Source organism: Mustela nivalis (genome assembly GCF_964662115.1).
Source record: "Mustela nivalis genome assembly, chromosome: 18".
Taxonomy (NCBI): Eukaryota; Metazoa; Chordata; class Mammalia; order Carnivora; family Mustelidae; genus Mustela; species Mustela nivalis.
Window position 1 is genome coordinate 47,375,660 of NC_139037.1, and position 24,640 is coordinate 47,400,299.

Consider the following 24,640-nt stretch of genomic DNA (forward strand, 5'->3'; position numbering starts at 1 on the left):
GGAACCTGGCTAAAGTTTGGTCAAGGAGAGACTCTTTCTTAGTTTTGACCCTTAAATATTGCTAAATTGGAAGTGCATTATTTTACCACCTATTTTTTAAATGAAAAAATATTGTAAAGTAAGGTCAAAGAAGGCTAAGTTATAATGTGTACTAAATTTTATTTTAATTAAATTATTTTTTATTTTTTATCACAGTTTTGATTATTTCACTGGACAAAAATTCTCAGTGACCCATGATCTTTCCTATGAAAGGTTTTTTTTTTTTAAAGATTTTATTTGTTTATTTCACAGACAGAGATCACAAGTAAACAGAGAGTCAGGCAGAGAGAGCAGGGGTGGGGGGGGGGGAAGCAGGCTCCCTGCTGAGCAGAGAGCCTGATGCAGGACTTGATCCCAGGACCCTGAGATCATGACCTGAGCCAAAGGCAGTGGATCAACCCACTGAGCCACCCAGGCGCCCTCCTATGAAAGGTGTTGATCATTGACATGACCTCCAACACCTGCCAGAAGATATCACCTACTTGCCTGCCTCGCCACATTGTATGCCACATACTCTGCTAAACATCATGAACTTCTTTTCACTCTTTTTTTTTTTAAGATTTTATTTATTCATTTGACAGAGAGAGATCACAGGTAGGTAGAGAGGCTGGCAGAGAGAGAGAGAGAGAGAGAGAGAGAGAGAGAAGCAGGCTCCCCGCTGAGCAGAGAGCCTGATGCGGGACTCGATCCCAGGACCCTGAGATCATGACCTGAGCCGAAGGCAGCGGCCCAACCCACTGAGCCACCCAGGCGCCCCTCACTCTTTTTTTTTTTTTTTTTTTTTTTGACAGATGGAGACAAAGTGAGAGAGGGAACACAATCAGGGGGTGTTGGAGAAGGAGAAGCAGGCTCCCCGCTGAGCAGGGAGCCTGATGCAGGACTCAGTCCCAGGATCCTGGGATCATGACCTGAGCCTAAGGCAGAGGCTTAACCCACTGAGCCACCCAGGCACCCCTCTTTTCACTCTTTGAAGTCCACCTGTGTTGTACCAATTTAGGATATTCCCCAGTCATTTTCTGTTCCCTTGAAACATTTTTCACCCAATATGCTTTAACAATGCAGTAAATCTTTTGGATGTCACTTCAGAGTTGAATCAACAGTGAGTTTCCACTCCTGAACTCCCGAAAGCTGAAAATCTCCCCCAGGTCATTATCTTATTGCTTGATATTCTCCAAAGAATAGCAGATGCAATTTTAGAAAGTCATTGTCATATTCATACCATGTTCATTTTGGACAATCATATACACGGTATGAGGCCAAGGTTGTTTTTGCTTATTCCATACTGATCCCTATGGGATAATAATATATCATCTGGCAGAAAACAGGAGTGTTTTATGTGTAAACACACACACACACAATGATCAAATAAATACTTAACTAAATTATAGGATGCCCTATAAGGAACTTACCATCTGGAGACCATACTTGGAAAAATCACTTCCTTCCCCAGAAAGCAGAAAATCGGGAGGCGCAGGCGTCACACGCAAGGAGCACAAAGGGGCTGAATGCTGGGAAGCCAGAAGATGCCAGTGCACAGGTATTAGTCAACCAGTGGGTTGGGTTCACAGTAAATGCTATGCATGAAGACAAAATGGAAGAGAGGAAATAAAAGGAGATGAACATGCTCACCAGGATCAGGACGGTCTGTGTGGGAAGGTCTAGAGAAAGGGTTGTTGCTGTGAATGTATTGGGCTCGCTGCTTGTGCCTGAGCAGGACAAGGACGATGGAGCCAGGAGACCAGGCCACGAGGCCCAAACAAGTGACATAACAAAGGAGAACATGACCGCATGGAGTAAGACTACAGATTTGATCGAAATGGGTGAATTATAGTATTCATACGTTTTCTCCAAACTCATGTTTTTTCTCTTTCTTGGTTCAGTAACATGCAAAGCAGTAAAGATATATAACAGGAGATGCAGCATCCAGCAGAGGAAACAGCAAAAGCCAGTGCACTTTGGGGCTTGCACCCTGAGCTGACCACATGGAGGTGTTAGCATTGAGCTTACTGGCCTGGAAGCTGCTGTGAAGGTGGTGCTGAGAGAAACCCTTCTGGCCACTTGGTGAGAAGAGAAGACCAACCCATGTCCAGCTTCATCCAGGAAAGATTCCAACCCAAATGCTGCCATTGTCTGAGGGATCCTAAAAAAGACTCATGGTTGGGGCGCCTGGGGGGCTCAGTGGGTTAAAGCCTCTGCCTTCGACTCAGGTCATGACCCCAGGGTCCTGGGATGAGCCCCACATGAGGCTCTCTGCTCAGTAGGGAGCCTGTTTCCTCCTCCTCCTCTCTCTCTCTGCCTACTTGTGCTCTCTGTCTGTCAAATAAACAAATAAAATCTTAAAAAAGAAAAAAGAACCACGGTGTCAGCTGTGACTGCCCTGACAAGAATCAAGTCTGTGGGCCTCAACATGCGCCTCGTGAGTGAGGTAAAGATAGAAAGACAAAGTGAGGCACTCCCAAGGCTCCCAAGTGAGGAAAATAATACCCAAGTTTAAGTCAGTGGAAACCATTTCATCAGTTTAAAGGGGATACTGTGGCTGTTTTATTTGAATCGCAGGAATCTGGAGACTAAAATAGAAAATTTTGTTACTCTCAATACACCAAGACAGCACCTTTGATCACATAATTTCTCGACTCAATATGAGTATTTAGACATGCCTTTCATAGGCACAAGGCAATTTTTTGCAGGACTAGTTGTAATAACAAAAATTGGAATCAACCCAATGTATGTCAGTAGGAGACTGAAGGAATCATAGTGCATTTTCACAATGGGGCACTAGGCAGCCATGACTAAAGTTCTTTTGACTGCTGCATTTCCAGGACGTACAATTAAGTAAAAATAGAAAGTGTCAGAATATTGTGTGTACTTAGCAATATTTTCCTAATAAAGGGAGCATAATTAATATCCATTTATCTGTATGTATATGACTGTATTTTTCAAATATTAAGAACATAAAAAAATTACAAAAATAAGGGGCACCTCGGTGGCTCAGGTCATGATCTCAGGATCCTGGAATTGAGCCCCGCATCAGGCTCTCTGCTCAGCAGGGAGCCTGCCTCCTCCTCTCTCTGTGCCTGCCTCTTTGCCTACTTGTGATCTCTCTCTCTCTATGTCAAATAAATAAGTAAATAAAATCTTTTTAAAAAATTACAAAAACGAGCACCTGCAGGTCATAGTGATAAAAGAATAGAGGAGAAAGTATGAAGCCAGATGGCGCTCAGTGTATCTGGTTCATGGTTTTTGTTTCAAAATTTTTATGTATTTATCTAAACATATATGGTGCCAAAAATGTTATAAAACATAACTTGAACATAAAAACAAAAAAATAAATAAACCTAAATGTGTGCCAAATTCAGGTTTAAGCCAAAGAAAAGGAGTTACTTCTATATTTTAAACACCATAATCTGAATACATATTCTATATTAATATATATGTAAAGATAACTAATTATGTACTTATTATAAGTAAAAAATAGCATTTTTAAAAAAGATTTTATTTATTTATTTGACAGACAGAGATCACAAGTAGGCAGAGAGGTAGGCAGAGAGAGAGAGAGGAGAAGCAGGCTCCCTGCTGAGCAGGGAGCACGATGCGGGACTCGATCCCAGGACCCTGAGACCATGACCTGAGCCGAAGGCAGAGGCTTAATCCACTGAGCCACCCAGGTGCCCCCCCAAATAGCATTTTTTAAAGATTTTTAAATTTAGGGTGCCTGGGTGGCTCAGTGGGTTAAAGCCTCTGCTTTTGGCTCAGGTCACAATCACAGGGTCCTGGGATTGAGCCCTGCGTGGGGCTTTCTGCTCAGCAAGGAGGCTGCTTCCTCCTCTCTCTCTGCCTGCCTCTCTGCTTACCTGTGATCTCTGTCAAATAAACAAATAAAATATTTTAAAAAAAGATTTTTAAATTTGGTGAAAAAGAGAGTGCATACAAGCAGAGGGAGAGGCAGAGAGGGAGAAGCAGACTCCCAGCTGAGCAGGGAACCCAATAGGAGACTGGATACCAGGACCCTGGGGTCATGAAGGCAGATGCTTAATCAACTGAGCCACCCAGGCACCCCCCCCAACAGTACTTTGATTCTGTAATTATATATGTTCATATATACATGTATATACATATATAGTATATACACACTATTTTATTAAATGATAACAGATCTTTCTGAAAAAAATAAATGAATCTATATCTGGAATAGAAGTTATAGAAAACTACCTCAGAACTCCCTACTGTATAAGAAAACAAAAGAGTCACCCCAAACTACTGAGATTATATAAACAGGACACTAGAGTTGGAGTGCCTGGGTGGCTCAGTCAGCTCGGGTCATGATGCAAGGGTGGTTCTCGGATGGAGCCCCGTGTTGGGCTCCCTGCTCAGCAGGGAGTCTGCTTCATCCCCTTCTTTTGCTCCTCCCCCTGCTCCTTCTTTCTCACACTCACTCTCTCTCTTTCTCAAATAAATAAAATCTTTAAGAAAAAAAAAACAGGATGCAAGAGTTGACAGGAATGATTCTAAATTACAAAGTAAGGGACACAGGTGTGCCTGGGTGGCTCAGAGGGTTAAGCCTCTGCCTTCAGCTCAGGTCATGATCTCAGAGTCCTGGGATTAAGCCCCGCATCGAATTGGGCTCTCTGCTCAGTGGGGAGTCTGCTTCCCCCTCTCTCTCTTCCTGCCTCACTGCCCACTTGTGATCTCACTCTGTTAAATAAATAAATAAAATCTAAAAAAAAAAAAAAAAAAAAGGAAAAGAGCCTGAGATTTTTAGTATCATCAACTGGAAGGATGGAGTTGGTAGCAACTGAGAATGGGAAAACTATGCTCAGAGAAGAGTGAAAAGAAAGCTCACAGTGACACCACCAAATAAATGCTGGTGAGAATGTGGAGCAATAGGAATTCTCATTCATCACTGGAGGGGACGCAGAATGGCACAGTCACTTTGGACGACAGTCTGGCAGTTTCCTACAAAACTAACATAGACTTACCAGGCAATCCAGCAATTGCATTCCTTGTTATTTACCCAAAGGCGTTGAAAACATATCCACACAAAAACCTGCATATGGATGTTTACATGCAACTTTATATCGCCCTCGATGCACAAGGATGACAAGAAGCCCCAGTTCAGATGCATCTTCTCTCTCTTTATTTCCGCAAGTCTACACACTTATATACGCTTACATGACCAATCAGCGAGCAGGGTACAGGAGGGAGCGAATCAGGCTGTGCACCTAAACAACAACTTCACTAGCAACCAATGCTGTTTACTTCCTCTTTGGGCATTCCGCTTAGTCTCACGAGGCAATCCTAACCTGGCAACTAGCCAGGCGCCATCTTTTAATGGCAGAGGCCACCCTGGCCAGGGGCCTGCCTCCGACAACTTTAGCCGCTATCACCAAAACTTGGATGCAACCAAGATATTCTTCAGTAAGTGAATGGGTAAATAAACTGGCACATCCAGACAATGGAATATCATTCAGAATTTAGAGCACTGTCAAGTCATGAAAAGACAAGGAAGAAAGTTAGATGCATATTACTAAGTCAAGGAGGCCATTTTGAAAAGGCTACATAGGACATAACATTTTGAAAAAGACAAAGTTCTGGAGACACTAGAAATATCTGTAGTTGCTGGAGGTTAGGCAGGAGAGAGGGACAATTAGTGGAGAATTTTTAGGGCAGTGAAACTGAAATTTTAGGACAGTGAAACTAATCTCTATGAATTATTGTGGTGGACACATGTTGTTATAATTTACCCAAACACATAAAATGCACACCAAGAAGGAACCATTATGTAAACCATGGTCTTTGGATGATAACAAGTCATTGTAGGTTCATCAATTAGAACAAATGTACCACTGTAGAGGGGACTGTTGATAAGGAGAGAGACTATACATATGTGAAGGCATGGGATATATGGGTAATCTCTGTATCTTGCCGTCAGTTGTTGTTGTTGTTGTTTTTAAAGATTTTTTTTACTTGTCAGAGAGAAAGAGACAACAAGCAGGGGGAGCAGCAGGCAGAAGGAAAAGCAGGCTCCCTGCAAGAAGCCCGATGTGGGGACTTGATCCCAGTTTGGGATCATAACCTGAGCCGAAAGCAGCTGCTCCACCCAGGTATCCTACTTGCTATCAATTTTGCTGTGAATCCAAAACTTCTCTAAAAAAATAAGATAGGGGTGCCTGGGTGGCTCAGTTGCGAAGTGTCCGCCTTCGGCTCAGGTCACGATCCCAGGGACCTGGGATTGAGCTCCGCAACGGCCTCCCTGCTCAGCAGACAGCCTGCTTCCTTCTCTCCCTCTGCCTGCTGCTCTGCCGACTTGTGCTTGCTATCTCTGTATCAAATAAATAAATAAAATATTTTTAAAAAATAAGATTTATTTAAAAAAAATTTTTAAAAGGAAGCTCAGGAGGAGTTTAAAGGTGTTGAGTCTGTGATGTCTATCAGATGCCCAGGAATGGGCTACAAGAAGATCATTAGATAAGAGGATCAGGACTTTTACACAGAGACACACACTTTCAAGTTCTGAGTGTGTAATATTTACAACCGTGCCACTGTGGAAGATCACCAGTAGAAGGTAGACAGATTGTGGAGAAATAACTTCAGACTGGGCTCAGATTCATTACAATACTAAGAGGAGAGTTTTTGTTGTTTAAGCCAGTGTGTTCAGTTAAGAATACAAAACAGTAGTAGCAACAAAAACCTCATGGTGCAAAAGCTGCTGAAAGAAACTTTAAGGAAAACTTTCGATGTCATTATTGTATTTTTAAGTTCATTAATGGTGACAAAGTTGTAAAGACAGAAACTTTATACAAATGAGTAGAGAACTACATAGGAATTGAAGTAATAGAAACAAAAGGAGAGAACATGCTTATAAAAGTTTAGCAATAAAGGGTGAGGGAGAGCGATGACAGAAAAGAAAATGTACTAGCTCAGAGGGAAGGGTAGTTGTTTTATGAAGTACAAAAACCATATTGATTTTTTTGGTCGAGGAAATTAAGAGGCTGAAGGTCAGTGATGGGTGGTTTATCAGTCAAGAGATTTGATAAATGAAGAAAAAAAACCCTCGGAAGCTAAGACATGGTAAAGTCATAGGTGGGATGGAGGGATTGATGCTAAATTTGGGGGGAGGCATCATTTCCATTTTAACACAGGGAGCCCGGAAGAGATTTGTTTTAGGAAGCAGAGGATGTTATCAGACAATATCAAACAATGATCTTTTATTCTCTGTATAAAGGTGGCAGAATATTAACATAGACAAAAGTAATACTGGAGGAAATTTATAAAGTAAAAAACAGATTTGGCATTCTTGAGATTTTAGTGAATATATTGAGCTAGGAACACCAAGATGGACAAGCAAGTAACAGAAGAGTGGAAGAGGCTGCAGGAGTAGAAGACAGCTGGAGGATTCAAGTAAGGTCCTTGACCAGGATTTGGGAAGCTTCTAAGTGACAGATCAGTGATGACAGCTCTTCGAATAGATGGACTGACTTCTTTATAGATAATTATTAGGACAATTCAGGATAGAAGAGAGGTCTGGATTCTCCAAGTAAACAATGGGAGGTTTGAAGTTGGTGGCAACAAGCCCAATTAGTAATCAAAATTGCTAATCAATTAGACTATCAAAATAGTCTTTTTTGACCAATGGCAACAGTGGAATGTTAGAGCAGTAACTGTTGAGCACAGGGAGTTAAATGGCTGAAATAGAGAATGTGTTTGTGACCCCAGATGGTGGATCTGGCTTTTCCCTCTATCTGAGACCAGCTTATGCTCCATGCTATAATGGCAGCCATGTGCCACTGGGCCAAGGGTTACTGGGGTAAGGTGCAAGTACAATTCCCTAATTGGTTGGATCTAGTGGTTTTGCTGTAAGGAAAGTTCTCATTAGAATCATAAATATGAATTATGTATTCTGCTACAAATAGCCTATGACACATCATGAAGCCATATGAGAATTGAAGTGGGGTTAGTGTACAAAGCAAAAATAACATTTCAAGAAGCCCTTAGCATCTGAATATCAGATCAAAGATCGCAGATTTTGGGTATAAACAAAACACCTTAGAATTGTAACTCAGCTTTGCAAGTGAGGTTTTTTTTTTTTTTTAAGATGATGACTAAGCAAATGGAACATGGAGAATGCAGCAAAGATTCTCTGGGCTGATAAAAATGTAAGTGGACATTGTGCAATGAGGAGGTCACCATCACTGGTATTGGTAACATTTCCATTACTCATGAGGCCTTTTTTTTTTTCCCCAAAGATTTTATTCATTTATTTGAAAGTGAGAGAGAGAGAGAGAGACAGAGAGCTCAAGTGTGGGGAAGGAGCAGAAAGAGGAGAAGAGGACTCCTTGCGGAACAGGAAGCCAGGCACAGGGCTCAATCCCAGGACCCCAGGACCCCAGGACCCCAGGATCATGACCTGAGCTGAAGGCAGATGCTTAACAGACTGAGCCTCTCAAGCACCCCCGACCCCTGATGAGTCCTTTTAAAATTTGTTCTAAGGGATGCCTGGGTGGTATATTAAGTGTCCAACTCTTGATTTCGGCCCAGGTCATGATCTCAGGGTCTTGAGACTGAGCCCCATGTCAGGCTCCTTGCTCAGAGGGGAGTCTGCTTGGATTCTTTCTTCCTCTACCTCTGCCCCTCATCCCAATCATGTGCATGTGTACACATACTCTCTCAAACAAACAAATCTTTTAAAAAACCTGGTCTTAATACTCAGGTATCTCAATAATTTCAGTCAGAGAAAAATTAAGCACTTTGTATTTTCCTAATTCATTTTAGACAATCAGGCCTTAATAATGTCATGTCCAAGCATAATTCAAGTGCTGCTGATTCCCATCACTACACCTGGGAGAAATTACCCTGTCCTAGCCTTTACCAAAAGCATTGTTGGTTGTCGCAGCTGTACCCTCCTCCAGGTGATCTTTGGGGCTACAAACATCCTGACATTCAGGCCACAAATTAGGACTACAGATACCTGTAGTCTTTTCTAGAAGGCCTTACGCAGTATATAGCCTTTTCTGATCTCAAATGTGTCATTCCAACACCAACTGGGTGTTCAATGCAATTCTGACACTAGCTACTTGGCAGACCCCACAGGTTAGGACTCAGTCCTACAACTGTCTCTTAAAATGCCAGCCGCAAATGGGGTCCCTAGACTACCCTCACTTCTACCAAGTTGACTATAAATCTGGAGTTGCCTCGAGTCTCCACTCAGATTTAATAATTTGCTACAATAACTCACAGAACTCAGGGAAATGCTATGCTTACTATTAGTTTACTAAAATGGACACAAATCAACAAAGAGATGAAGAGGTACATAGGGTGAGCTCCGTAAGAGCCCCAAGAGCAAGAATCCTTGTCACAGTGGAATCAGTATGCACCCCCTCCTGGCCGGCTGGTGTTAAGTCCTGTTTTTAGGGGTTTTAGCCATTCCATAGGCGTGATTGACTAAATCGTTGGCCATTGGTGAGTGAACCCAATGTCTAGCTCCTTCCCCTCCCCAGATATCAAGGATAGTGCTGCTTCCCGCACAGGAGACGAATGAGGTACAAACAAGTCAGCTGCAAGAGAAAGGGAGCAGGTGATGACAGCAGAAAAGACTGTCTCTCTGAACAACTCCTTAGTCTCATATTTATTGGAAAGTCGGTAACAACCAACAAAGAAGCCAGAGTAGGTTACACACTGACCATGAGTCTTGCAGATAAGTAAGAAGAAAGGCAAAATACATCTGGTCCTGTAGCCCGTGATCTAGAGTGAGCAAGCCCAAAGAGAAGGATCGTCTGATGAGCTGCAGGTGCTCCTGCAGGAGCAGGAAGGGGAGGTATGAATGAAGCAGGTGGCGTTCCGGCCTGAGCAGGCCGTGCGTCCTCAGCAGCTCAGCTTCAAGGACATCTATCGTCCTCTCCCTCAGAGGCCTGTTGCTAGTGCATATTTTTCTTAAGGCTGTATCTAAGCATGTTTAGTGGCTAGTATAATTTCTTATGGGTTATATCTTAAGCAGTACGTTATTCTGAGGGACAGTTACAGATAGGGCGTACAGTTAGAACTCTCTAATGTCTAGTCACCAGCTCCCATCCTGAAGTTCCTTTATTGGCCTCCATCTTGAGTGATTTCACCCTCATACAAAAGACTCTTATCCAGGAAATCCCAAGGGTTTCAGAAGTTCTATGCCAGGAACTAGGGACAAACATCAAATAATTCTTTTTTAAATCAGGTAGGAATGCTGATTAGGTAAAAACTATAGTGAGAGGTAGTCTCTGACATTATAGTCTCCTTGATGTCCAAGAAAGCTGTCCACTTTTCCACAATGGCAGAGCCCAATGTTTTCAACCCACCCCACACAATGAATAAAAATCTTAAGATTAAATGTGATTTAATAAGATGTTTATTATTGAACAAATCAGAGCAAATGTGAGGAAGACAGGTCCCACCTCAGTGACTTAGAGGCTGGAAAATCCATAAAAAGTATGGCATAAGATCAACAATGCCACAAAGAGGGTAAAACTTGCAAAATATCAGTGGTTCCTGGATTGGGTTCTGTGGCAAAAAGTGGATCAGGTCCAAGCCATAGCTAGTCAGAGGAAAGGTCCCCACCCCAGGGTTTCAGACCATGATTTCCACACAGATCAGAAGAACACAAACATCTGTCTTCTCTGAGCATGCTAAGGTGACTCGCATGCCATGAGGAGGACCTCCTGGGTGTCAGAGGTGAGATACCTTCTGCCACCACTGGCAGTGAGAATTCCGGGAAGGTCTGAGCAGGTCAGAATATGAAATGCAGCTCCTGAAAACTTCTTGTAACTGGAATGTGTGGTAGATGGCTCCTCAGAGAAGCTCTCTAGTGCTGTTACATTGAACAAAGAAAGAGCATATTTCCTGAATGTTTAAGGCCATTTTCTTATGTGGAATTTCTTTTTCATGCTGAATGGGCTTAGATCTTGGCTGAAGGTTTTTCCACATCTACTGATTCATAAAACTGATTTGAGTCTTTAAGTTTTTGGTGTTGAATCAGAGCAGACGGCGGAAAACTTTCTCAGGTTGGCTGCAGTCCTAATGCCTTTTTCTAGTGTGAAGTTTATGGTGTTGAATGAGGCTATAGTTTTGGCTAAAGGATTTCCCACATTCACTGCATTCATAAGGCCTTTCTCCAGTGTGAATTCTCTGATGTAGAATGAGGCTAAAACTTTGGCTAAAGGATTTCCCACATTCACTACACTCGTAAGGCCTTGCTCCTGTGTGAACACTCCGGTGTTGAATGAGGCTGGAGCTTTGTCTAAAGGATTTCCCATATTCATTGCACTCATATGGCCTTTCTCCAGTGTGAACTCTCTGATGCTGCATGAGGATAGAACTTTGGCTATAAGACTTCCCACATTTGTCACATTCATAAGGCCTTACTCCAGTGTGAATTCTCTGATGTTGAAAGAGGCTGGAACTTTGTCTGGAGAATTTGTCACATTCAGCACACTCATAAGGTCATGCTCCTGTGTGAATTCTCTGGTGCCGAACAAGTTTGGATTTGCATCCAAAAGTTTTCCTACATTCACTACACATGTAAGGCCTTTCTCTAGTGTGAATATGTAGGTGCTGAAAAAGTTTATATTTGAACCTGAAGGCCTTTCCACACTCACTGCTATCAGAAGGCTTTTCTCCAGTGTGGACTGTCTTATGCTGAACAAATGTATGCTTATAGCTGAAGGTTTTCCCACATTCACTGCACTCAAGCAGTCCTTCTCCAGTGTGAATTCTTTGGTGCTGAACAAGTGTACATTTACGACAGAAAGCTTTTCCACATTCACCACATTTGTAAGAACTTTTCCACTATGAAAGGACCCCTCACACTTAGTACTGCTGTGTATACTCAGTATTGCTTTGGGAGTGGCCTGATGCTGGAGAAGTCCCAAACTGGCCAAGAAGTCTTTTTCAACATCCTCACAGGTGAAAGGCTTCCCTAATGAATGGTGTCTATAGGTCTTCACAAAGGAAGTCCTGTCCATGTTCTTGCTATTGGGTTTTCTCCCACTGTGCTCATTCTGGTGTTGGTGAAGATGTACACTGAAACAGAATTGTTTTCCACATGCCACACATGTGTATGATTTCTACCCAGGATGTGTTCCTTGATGCCTATCCAGGTATGAAGTATCTTTCATGACAGGAACATGCTTCTCACAGAGATGAATCTTCTGGGTGGTTAGATTTGGCTCTGAGATCCTGATCTGTGGCATTCTTCCCAGAGAAACATTCTGTCCGAAAGGTGCCTCCTCAATCTCTCTGGCACACAAACAATCTGAAAGCAGAAATGCTAGTCATGTACATGTTATCTCAGGAGACAAGTGGCAGCCACATTATAAATATGAATACATGAGACTGTTCTCAGGATGGAGGAGTTGGGAGGCAAGATGAGGAAGGGGCTTCTTTGCAGTACTGTGATTTTATTTTATTTTTTAAAGATTTTATTTATTTATTTGACAGAGAGAGATCACAGGTAGATAGAGAGGCTGGCAGAGAGAGAGAGAGAGAGAGGGAAACAGGCTCCCCGCCGAGCAGCTGAGCAGAGAGCCCGATGTGGGACTCGATCCCATGACCCTGAGATCACGACCTGAGCCGAAGGCAGCAGCTTAAACCACTGAGCCACCCAGGCGCCCCTGCAGTACTGTGATTTTAAAAGGCTCTCTAAGAAGCAGGATCACAAGATGAAAGTAGATCAGAATGGGATGCAGCACAGTAAGGAGAAGCAGGCAGAGTTTCTGACTTACTCCTTTGAGAATGACCTCCAGGAGGGGTGTTGCTCACATGTGAGTATCATGAAGAAACAGGAAAATGACTGCTGGTGAGTAGCTGGTGTTCAAGGACTACTGGGGATATGTGTTCACCAGCTATTATGCACGAGCCAATGCTGGGAACACTGCGAAGGCAGCAGTGGAAAGGAATGGGTAACTGATAGATGTAAGAAGTTGCCAGCAGCCAGGGACTAGAGGTCAGAGTAAAAATGACAAACTAGTCAAGTATCAAGAATAGGGAAGAAAAGGTGAAAGTGAGGTGTGGCCATTTAAATGGCACCAAAACACTAGTTTGAACAAGTTCCTGGTATTATGTGAACACAGCCCTGACATCATGTCCTGTCTCAGCTGCCAATCAGCAAGATCAGGTCCCCTCTGGCCCCTCCTGCCATGGCAGGAGTGGTATCATTCTGTGACATGTTCAGAAGTCTCCCCCACAACCCAAGTTGAGCAACTACATGGGACTTGGATAATGTAAGTCCTAAAGTTAAGACAGGACATATACCAGCCTGCCATGACAAATTGTAGAAAACTAAACGTTACAAAAAACCTCATACAAAGGTCTCCAAGAACAGCGCATAGTAGACGTAAGTAGTGTCTGTTTCAACGATGGCAATTCCCCGCACATGCAGACATGTAGAACTATCCAAAGAAGGGAGCAAAATCTGAAGCAAGTATGTACCATGGATCTGCAGAAATCACCCAGCCAGGAAGGGGTCAAGCAAGGTGGGATCCATCCAGCTGACTGTCAAGACTACCTAGAAGGACGACCCAGAATCCTTTGCGGCTAGACTTCAGGGCTGCAGGTGTTGAGGTAGCAGGGAGAGCAGAGGGCAGTGCTAACAGTCCAGTCCAAGCAACAATAGCACCTACCCAGGGAACTAGGAAAGGTCGTAGTGCCCATGGTCTGGATGGAAGGACAGAGCAGCCACTAGGGAAAAGCAGAAAGGCAAACTTGCTACCTAGGTCACTGTGATGCTACCTACCTCACACTGTGATGTGTGAGGGCCTTACGCAGGGAGGCCATCAGTGCCAAGTTCTCCAGCATCACATCATGGTACAGGCGTCTCTGAGCCTCATCAAGGAGACCCCATTCCTCCCAGGAGAAGTACACGGCCATATCCTCCAAAGTCACATTGTCCTGTCATGTTGGGGACAGATGAAATCACAGCCTCCCTCCTGAGGACCGACAGTCCACCCCACACATTTATCCCACACCCATCCCCTTCCCAAGCTCTCCACTTTAGAGGAGAAACCAGGACCTGATGCCACTGATGCCACCTGATTCCTCTTTCCTCATGGTTCTATTAATCAACATGTCCAGCCCTTAGCAACCGTAGGCAAGCAGGCAGAGACACCATCTACACTCAGGAACTGGATTACAGGGCTGCATCTCTTCCTGACAGGCAATTTTCCTGGAGTCCTCCATATCATGCCTCATAATAAAATTTGGGGTCACCTATCACCCTTAAGTCTCCAGTACCAGGACCCAAGACCATCAATTCCCACTCCTTCTCTCCACATGCACATGCACCTCTCACATCCTCAGACCCAACACGTGCATCCCCACAGCCCCTGCTGATTCCCTGCCTCACACCATATACATCTTCCGGGACTTGCTCCGTGCTACCTGGCACACGGCATCCAGAGAGAAATTGGCAAATTCAAACAGGATCCAGTACTCCCCCGGACCTCTGATGGGTCCCACACCAGGGGTAGCCCTGGATACTGCTGCAAAGGCCTCTCTGCCTGTCTCTAATCCTTGCTTCAACATTAGTCACATGGAACCACACATGAATTTCTGATGCCCATGACCCTCTCCCAGTTCTGTCCTGCACTTGCTGCCCCTTCAGGAGCCACAACCCTCCTCTTTCCACCAAAACTTCATTCAAAGCTCAGCCATACTGGCAGCCATACCAAGCACAGTGATTTTCACGGATGGCTACACTTGCCCCAGACCATACACACCGGCAAATGCCCCAGAACCCACCAAAGCTCACCACAAAACTGTAGTAAACCCATCTTATCTCAAGCAGTCCTCCTCATCTATTTCTCGTCCACTCTTCCCTTGGAAGTCTTGGCCACCTGCCACGACTAGGCTTTCCACATACTCCCTTCGTGGTTCTCTCCTACCTCAGTATTTATGATATCCATTGCCCCCAAGCATGAGCCCAAGAAATAGATCCAGCCCTTGGAACTCTTACTCTTCTTTCTGAGCTGCTAATAACGTTACTGCCATGACGGGACTCCCACTTTCTAAATAGGACCCTCAGCTCCACCCTGGTTCACACAGCAGCCACCACTTCCAGATGCCTCCATCCTAAAGCTCACTCCAGATTCCAGACCTATGTGCAGCCGCCCACTTGATGCCACTACTCATTTTTTCTCTGGAGTATCTCAGAATCTTAACATGGCCCCACACAAAGCCTGATATCGCCAGTGAGAATCACTCCTGCTACTGACCTTCCCATCTCAGTTGATCTACCTTCTACCCTACTTGCTGCTAAAACCAAAACTTTAGTGTCATATCCGACTCCTTCCTTTCTGTCTCACCCTCAAAATCAGCCCTTCTGGAAACAGAGATCCAGAATCCAAACACTTTTCCCACCTCCACAGCCAGCACTCTGGTCCATGAACACTCACCTGCACGATTGCAGCAGTAGCCTCTTCCCTGGTCACCCTACCTCCTCCCTCAATCCCAAAGTCTGTTTTCCACTCTGCAACCAGATGGAGCCTATTCAGACCTAGGTAAGACCATCTTCCTCCTCCGTTCCAAATCTCCCATTACATACATCCATTACAGCTGCCTGACTTCTCAGGCAACCATTGCCAAAGGAACTCTATCCCCTGCTCTTTGTTCCAGAGAGAACGGAGACCTGCTGCGCCCTCTTCCCACACTGCAAGTGTTTGCACTTGCTTGTACCTGTTCTGAGGTCAGCGTCTACACCTCTTTCCGTTGGTGACCAGAAGAACTCCGTATCATCCTCAGCCTGGACTCAAAATGAGTCTAGATTACGCCCTGGCCTTTGGATCACTCCCACGTCCCCAAACTAAAGGGCCGGCAGAAAAGCGGGTGAAGAGTCTTCGGACATCGCATCTCAAAGTTGATATGGGGGATGGATCCACACCAGCGCGGGAGGGACACCCTCCACTTCACTGTGCAGGTTCCGTAAGTGCTACTGCAGCTTCGGGACCCGAGGGTAGAAGCACGTCACAGAGGCTGGGAGCCATGGTGCATTTCAGAGGGCTTGAACCTCCAACCCCGGAGGCCAGACCTTGGGCTGAAAGGATAAAGAAACTCGGGATTCCAGTTCTCTGGACTTACTCTTCCCAGTTCCGTAACTTGGACCCACCTCCCAGTGCTTCAGTATCCTCACTGTCGCTCCAGCCTGTTCTCCCTCTGAGCAGCCCTTGGAAAAACTTTTAAAACCCGGAATCAGACGGCGTCCCTCTTCTCTTCACAACCATCCACGGCTCCCATGGCTCTCGGGGCAGAGGAGCCGCACCTGGGCCTGCCAGCGCAGGCATGGGTCCGCCTCACGCTCCGTCCCCTGAGGGCAGAATCCTCCACTCTCAGGCCCCCTGCAGCCCCCGCCCCGGTGGCCCCTCAGCCCGGAGCCCGCTCCCGCCCGCCGCCCGCCGACGCTCACACACGCGCCCCCGCCCACCGGCGCCTCCCTGTCCCGGACACCCGGGCGTGGGCCGCAGGGCCGCAGGGCCGCGAGCAGGCGCCCCGCGCTCGGGCCTTTGGGGTCTGGGTCGGGGGTTAAGGGGAGGCCCCGGGAGACGAGCGTTTACCTCAACCGGGTCCCTGGGCGCAGCCGCCGCCATCGGACTGAGTGACAGAGCGGACACCCGGGCCGGCGATCCCCGTCCTGGCCCCCGCGCTGGGCAGCTCGGGTGGCGTCACCTGCCGCGGGTCTCAGTCTGTGAGGCGGGGGCAGCCTCTCCCCTCGCACCTTCTCGGTCTGGTTAGTCCCAAACCTGCCAGACGTTGCCGCAACAAAGCGAGGAGCGCCCCAAACCGCCGCCACAGCGAGGACGCCGGAAGTCCCTCCCCAAGAGCTGTCAAACGCGTAGAAAAACTCTTCTCTTGCCGGCAGCCCGTCAGCGCCCCGCCCTCTGGGTAACGTAGTAGGAGCCCAGGCGAAAACGTTCTTACCAGAACCGTCCCAAGGGCTTGGAGCTTCTTCTGCGAAAGGTCTAATGAGGTTCTGGAGGCTTCCTTAAGGGATTCGCGCAGGTTTATAGGGGTGCTGTCTACAAGTGGAAAAAGTTCTTAGGAACATTATTTCAGAACCCCCTGAAGCTCAGCAGGCTCCCAGAGCATAAAACCAGTACTTTAGGTGCCCCCCAAGGCTACTGATACAAATAGACATATTCCATTAAGTTATTTCAACATAAAAGATGTACATTCTTAGCTGTACACGAATAAACATTATCTTATTGTTCTTGGTGTTGGGGTTCGTGAGCAAAGGAACGAGACTGATACAAAGCGAAGGTCAAGCATAGCTTTATTTCACGCCAAGCATCAAGAACCAAACTGACCTGTCAGGGCTGTCTCTTACGAAAGGTGACAACCAACATGGCCGCTCTGGATGAGGCTGCTCCCCAGACAGGGCCGCTACCTGGATAGGGGCTGCTCCTGCGAGGCTGCTCCCTGAGGCCGCGACTCAGGGCGCTGGGGCTGCTGGAGGCTCTCACGGCTCTGACAGCTCTGACAGCTCTGACAAGAGCGCTCTGACAGCTCTCCCAGCTCTGTAGACTCTCCTACTCCTCCCGCTCTTCTACGCCTCCCCAGCCTCGCAGACTAACCTTTAGAGGGGTGGTTGAGCCCCGCCGCCCCACACAGGTGGCCAATGGGATTTAGACTCACCTCAGTAAATATATGCGCGCCCCTCTGATTGGATATCTTCACCAGGCCTAACTCGCCCTTGTATCTAGGCTTTGCTCAAGTAAATTCCTCTGGGAGGGGCAGGGTCAATCTAATTTCACTGCATAGGGTCAATATAAGTTCACTGCAACAAAATAGCTCCCTCTGGCCAACCAGGCCCTTACACTTCACATGCCGTGAAACTTCAAGAGTCCGAAGTGAGTTGTTGAGTTTAATTATGTTCAGTCAGAAACAAGAGGAAAAGACTAGATAGGTTCGTGACAGGAAGATAGAAGAGGGAAGTGGGATTGCCCTGAAGCAACTGCACAAGGGTGAAGCTTCGCCTCTGGGTCCCACAGAGAACGCCTATATATTGTGACTGAGTCCTACCCATTGAGGAACAGCTTAATCCATAGGGTATTTCTTGCCCTATGTTCCAAGATATCCAACTCCTTTCAGCAATCAGACATGTATCTCAAGTGGAGAGAAACTAAACAAACACTACTTAAAAAAAAAGGAAAAAGATTTTATTTGAGAGGGAGAGCACAGAGGAAGATGGAGAAGCAGACTCCCCACTGAGCTGAGAGCCTGAGGTGAGGCTTGATCCCAGGACCTTGGGATCATGGCCCAAGCCGAAAGCAGAAGCTTAACCGACTGAGCCACCAGGCGCCCCCAACAAATGCTATTTTGGTACGGGACAGTGGCTGCAGACTTCACACTCAGCATAAGTGCAAAAGTAGCACAGAATCCCAATATTAAGGGGGTACCTGAATCTCAAGAGGAAGGGAGCGCCTGAACTGCATGGTCCCATCAGCTTGCTGGGAAATGATTATTTCTCCTGTTACTGAAGGGAAATTTCTGCAAGAGGAATTCAGATTATTGCAGCTTCCAGTCGGCGACGAGAGAAGAATTAGGCACAAACAAGTCAGCTGCAAAAGACTGGGAGCAGAGGCCAACAGTCAAAAATGACTGCTGCCACGAGCAATTCCACAGTCTCACTTTTATTAGATAGAAAACAATAGCCAACAGAAGGATTGATGAAGGTCAAACGTTAGACACGTCTTGCAGGCAAGCAAGGAGGAGGGTAAGGTTTATAGTTAACCAAGCACATTCAAAGGACTCATCTAACTAACAACGAGCACTTCTGGGAAGAGAAAGGAGCCACAATGAAAAAGGGAAGCAGGCGGATTTCGGTCCACCCTGAGCTGACCGGGCGTTCCCGGGTGCTTGGCTTCCCTGAAGCAGGCAGCGTTCCGCCTTGGGCGGGCCAGGCGTTCCCGGCTGCCAGGGTTCAGTGAAGGGGCGGCGTTCTGCCCTGAGCGAGCCAGGTATCCCCAGCTGCCTAGCTTCTGTGAAGGGGCGGCGTTCCGCCCTGAGCGAGCCGGGCATCCCCAGCTGCCCAGCTTCACGGTCATATATCGTCCTTCTTCCCAAAGACTTGTCAGTATCAGTATTTTTTAAGGCCATATCTTAATGTGCTTGGCAACTAGTAAAATCCTCCAGGGGTTACAGTTTAAGTAACAAATTGTTCCGAGGGGCAGCAGCAGATTATCTCTGAAAGACAGTAGTGAAATAGAAATGACAGAGTTATTGATGGTGTTTATGTAGTTCTTTAAAGATAGTGGCAGGAAGCTCTGGGGAAACATCAGGGAAGGGTGAAAAAATTTATTAGACTGCAGTGAATTTGAGAAGTCATTTAGGTATGAGAGAACCCACTGAGCATGTGTCTGTGTTGGAACCTTGGTCACTCGAATGTATTGTCTCCACAAGGGGATTCTTTTTCATTCATGAGCCCATTGAGCAATACCAGCTTGGGGAGAGTTGAAGAGGACATTAGAGTAGCCGGAAGAGTAAATGTAAACAGGGAATCTGTGGTGTCACGTTTACTCACTGCTCTAAAGGTGTGTATTGAGCACATAAATAAACCACTTAGAAATGTATTTCTTCCAAGAGTTATGGCAAGTACTTCATAAGCAATGTCAAAAAGAGAAGCTAAAAATAACTTAATTAAATGAGAGTATGTAAAAGTTTACAATTCTTTAAAAAATAAAATAGGCAAACTGAAAATATTCTGTGAATCTCAGTGAATCCTAGATTAACATGCCATTGAAGAACTGCAGTCATTCACGGACAACAAAGTCCTACCTCATGTCTTTGTGCAGGCACAATTAGGGACTAAGCTGGGTATGTCTCGCTTTCATGGACAGTAATAGGAAAATGCCACCCCACAGTTTTTCTGGCTTCCTAGCCAGAAATTAAGCAATTAGACTAAGTTACCACTAATCAAAGGCTAAGAGGGGCGAAAGCTTTAGAAATTCCAACAAATTTAACAGATCCAAAGTGAGTGCTGAGTTCAGAGTCTACCAAAGCACTTCTATGTCTTTTTACACATCAGGGTCACATGTAGACCTTCAGGCACCTACAATTCCTGGTCATTCCTGCTCTCCAACTTTTGCAACCTTGTTATCACTTTTTATTTAATATTACTTCTACTTCTCTAAATAGGACATGACATCGCATCTACTTTGCATGGGCCATAGATACTTGCTGGAAATGTAATGTCAGAGGCACAAGAGAGAATCCTGAACTTGTGGAGGCCAAGAAAATTAAAGCCATCCCACCTCAAGTTTAGCTGATGTGGGAAACAGAGGCAGAAGAAAATCATTAAAATTCCTTACCCACTGACAAGCCCCTGAAACAGACAGAGTGGCTCTCCCCTGGGGACTTAACTGCCCTCACCTTGAGGTTTTGCTAAGGACAATCCTAGCCTGACCAACTCCCTACCCCAGCAGATCTACCAAGATCCTGTAAGTCTACTTTAACCATTCCTTTATCTCTTACCTCCTTGTCTGAGGTAGTACTCCAGAATAGAAGGGGGCTTAATTTGTTGTTCCTCCAACAAGGGGGACTATGTGCCACATTAGGAGAAGAATGCTGCTTTTATGCCGACCATACTGGGGTAGTGAAAGAATCCATGGCTAAGGTGAGAGAAGGATTAGTCAAGAGAAAGAAGGAGAGGGAAGCACAGGAGAACTGGTTTGAGGCTTGGTTTAATAGGAATCCCTGGTTCACCATCCTAGTTTCTACCTTAGTTGGCCCATTTGTTTTGCTTGTGCTCATTCTAACTTTTGGCCCTTGCATTCTGAGTAAGCTTATTAATTTTGTAAAAGATTGTGTTAATACCGTTCAGCTCATAGTCTTAAGACAGCAGTACGAAAAGTTGCCCACTCCTGAGGGCCCCCATGACTGCCCTACAAATGAGCAAGATTCCTCATTATGAACAACTAACAGGGGGAATGTAAGAGTGCGTTAGCATAAGTACAGCCATCTTAGCTTGGGCAGCCATCTCAGGCCCAAGGGCTAAACTTTCCCCTAGTTTACTTTAGTTCCTGGGACCCCCCTCCCTGCTTTAGTTCCAGGGACCCCCTCACTGCTTTAGTTCCAAGAAAGTACCCCACACTACAACACCCCCACAGCAGTTAATCAGCTTAAACCACCAGGGGGGCTAGGCGGATGCGCCAGGGGGGACTAGATGTTGAAGAGAGCTTATCTTACTAAACCACCAGGGGGGTGGAAGCCAAAAGTATGTATGGTCTCTGAAGTGATGGAAAATTACTGTGAGTTGGATGTTTTAAAAAAATGCTATATAAACCCTTGTCTTTGAGTGCTCGGGGTCCTTGTTGAAACCCGCTGCGCCGCGCAGATACTTGGACCCCAGCTAGCTGGAAATAAACCTGGCTGTGTGACTTGCATTATCGAGAGTGTTCTCTGTCTAATTGAGGGGTGGTTGACTCTGTACCCTAACAAACCCACGCCCAAAAGAGAAGAGCATGGAGATTTTCAGCCTGATGCTTATTACTCACTATTTTTATAGAGATGCTATTAGGGACACAAACACAACAATCAAACACACAGACACACTCAGTGTGCCAAAAATTTTTAAACTTTTTACTTCCCTGATGCTTCAGCATCCCCACAAACAGCCTGTGAAGACCAGGAGACCAAATACACCAGTGTGAGAAGGCTGTTCACTGACACAAGTTCCCCTCCTTGCTTTCCCATCTCTGACTCCTGTTGGTGTTTATTGTTTCTCTGTCTCTCTCTGGTCCTCTCCTGCTTGTTGAACCGCCTTCCTGGGCTCTCCTCCCATCTGGCCCCTTGAGTCTGCACCTGGCCTCTGTTTTCTAGGACCTGTGAGTACAATAAATTCTTTACTTTCATATGCCTCTCCAAGTGTAATTTCTGCTGCTCTATTGGATCCTTAAAGACTCTGCAAAGGGAATGGGACGATTCTGAACTCTGGGGAAAGCCCCCCAGAGATGCCTTTGAGCATTTACTGCCGGGCTTGTTTACTGAGCCTACTGTCTGCGCCGTCCTGGAAGGCTCCCTGTTCAAGTACAGACCCTGTTCCCAGCCCAGCAATGCACCCGGGACACCGCTCTCCCGGCTGCGATCCCGACAAGGAGGAGGAATTATCCTCCAGCTCCCAGATGCAATACTTCTCCGAGCGCCTCTGGTAACAGGGATCAGGAGGTCTCCAGCCACCCAGCCACGCACCTCCCCGGAGGAACCCCGCTACGTGCTGAGGGCTGAGAGGGAGACCCCTGCGCAGCGCTCAGTGCTTTTCAGTAGCGGTTGGGAAAGATCACCCCTGCACCCCTCCCTGTGGGGGCAGGCAGCAGGTTCCCAGCATAGTCCTCTTGGACTCATGCTAAGGGTCTTGGCTGCTCCCACCCTACCCCGCATCCCTCCTGGGGTGGCTTGTAGTCCCAGCCCTCTGAGGCTGAGCGGGACACCCTGGAAAGGGAGCCCACCGCTGGGAGAGATGGTCTAGTGGTCAGCGTGCGGGGAGGAACGACAATTAACTGTCTACAGATAAGAGCCATTCTAAAAGGTTTTGCTAAAAGAGGGAAAAGAAAAGAAAAAGAACAAAGGCGAAAAGGCTGATTATCTTGCGGTTGGGGCCTTTCCAGGGGTGGCTACTGCCCGGAGAGGCCAGTGGCAACCCCCGCCCCTTTTCAGCTTATCAACCAAAGACAGGAGCAAAGCCTAGGGTGGGGGTGGGTGGGAAGAGCTCCCTCCAGGAGCATGGGGGGAAACAAGAACTTTACACCCCAGCTACTTACCCAACGCAGGTGTGGCTGGCATAATGCTAGCTATAAATTACTTATTGATTTGAAAACACACCCTTACATACAGGGGGAGAAAAATTAAAAGATGATTAAATAAACTGTGCATGTTTATATCCAAATGTGTATATTACCAAATTAAAACAAGTTTCCAGGGGTGCCTGGGTGGCTCGGTGGGTTAAAGCCACTGCTTTCCGCTTAGGTCATGATCTCAGGGTCCTGGACTCAAGCCCTGCATCTGGCTTTCTGCTCAGTGGGAGCCTATTTCCCTCTGCCTGCCTCTCGGTCTACTTGTGATCTCTGTCAAATAAATAAATTTAAAAAAATTTTTTTTAAAGTGTGGACAAAGGACAGGGGAGCAGGAGGGAAAGCATCCCTTGACACTGGGAGCTGCTCTTGGTGTCCTATGGTTGAACATTGCTGGGTTTTAGGAATAAACACCAACATTACACATTCGTGCATTCATGCAGCAGACTCTTCGTTGGCTACCTGAAATCTGTAAGCCACCTTTCTAGGCACACGAGATACTCTAGTGAGCAAACTGAGAAATTCCTCCCTCACCTCACTTTTTTTTTTTTTAAGATTTTTTATTTATTTATTTGACAGAGAGAGATCACAAGTAGGCAGAGAGGCAGGCAGAGAGAGAGAGAGGAGGAAGCAGGCTCCCTGCTGAGCAGAGAGCCTGATGCGGGACTTGATCCCAGGACCCTGAGATCATGACCTGAGCCGAAGGCAGCGGCTTTACCCACTGAGCCACCCAGGCGCCCCCCTCACCTCACATTTTAGTGAAGACAGTACACGGACAATATAATGAGGAAATGACACGTTCTAAACAGGGAAGTGCCATGGAAATACACGCATCTGCATTCGTATTTCTACGTCATTCCACTGGAGCTGCACCTGAGGAAGCTCCTGGTGTGGAAGGAAGCCCTCTGGAGGCCCTCTTTTGGTGAGTCTTCAGGTGGCGGTGGTAGGTCGATGACTGGCGGTAGCTTCTGTGACAGAGGGAGCACTCGTAGGGCTTCTCTCCTGTGTGGATTCTCTCATGGGCCAGAAGGTTGGTTTTGTGGCTGAAGGATTTTTCACACATGCTGCACGTGAAAGGCTTCTCTCCTGCATGAATCTTCTGATGCACATGTAGGTCTGACGCTTGGAAGAAGCCTTTGTCACACTCAGCACAAGTAAATGTCCTCTCGTTCTTATGTCTTCTCTGATGGGCTTGTATCTGAGAGAGATACCTGAAGAACCTAGGACACTTTTCACATCTGTATGACTTTTGTGTTTCACGGAATCCTCCTTGCTGTCCCCTACATGGGGATTTCCCCTCAGTTCTCTGGTGGGTAGGAACAGGCTCAGGGGTGACCTGGACCGGCTGAGAGAGAAACCCTGGTCCCCCCTCTGTAAGGACATCTTGATAGAAGGGTCCTTCCAGGGCCCCTTCCTGGGACCCGGATGTGCCTAGAGCTGCTCTTCTGGAGCTAAGCGGATTCTTCAAAGAAACACTGTCCTCTTCTCGGATAATGAGAAGGGAAGGTATTTGACTGCTTTGACTGGTAATACTGTCATTTATGGGATAAATGTTGTCGCCATTTTCTTTAGCTTTCTCTCCTGTGGGGGATAAAGTTACTTGGTGAAGTCGTGCCCAAGAAGGAGCCGCATGAATCCCTCTGGTACCTCGGCTTACCCCACTCACCTTGTCCTGTTTCCAGGGAAGTATCTTGGGGAGTCCAGGAAGGTGTCCTCATGGATGTCCCTGCTGGGGATCCTATTAACAGCTGTTTTGTTAGATGGACAATTACTTCTTTTAAAGCCATATTCTCAGTAAAGAG

The 24,640-nt window shown here is 46.3% G+C and overlaps 1 long non-coding RNA gene and 1 pseudogene across 2 annotated transcripts; both read right to left on the bottom strand.

The window, feature by feature from the left end:
• Positions 1-10,385: 10,385 nt before the first annotated feature.
• On the bottom strand, positions 10,386-16,858 carry LOC309852667. The gene is made up of 2 exons (XR_014305329.1): positions 16,608-16,858; positions 10,386-12,316 (listed from the first exon to the last, which is right to left on the bottom strand). It is a non-coding gene; the product is annotated as an uncharacterized lncRNA (long non-coding RNA).
• A 6,833-nt stretch (positions 16,859-23,691) lies between these two features.
• Positions 23,692-24,556, bottom strand: LOC309853283 (zinc finger and SCAN domain-containing protein 4 pseudogene; annotated as a pseudogene). Its single transcript has 2 exons — positions 24,505-24,556; positions 23,692-24,419 (listed from the first exon to the last, which is right to left on the bottom strand). The product of its transcript is annotated as a zinc finger and SCAN domain-containing protein 4 pseudogene (transcript).
• Between the last annotated feature and the right edge of the window lie 84 nt (positions 24,557-24,640).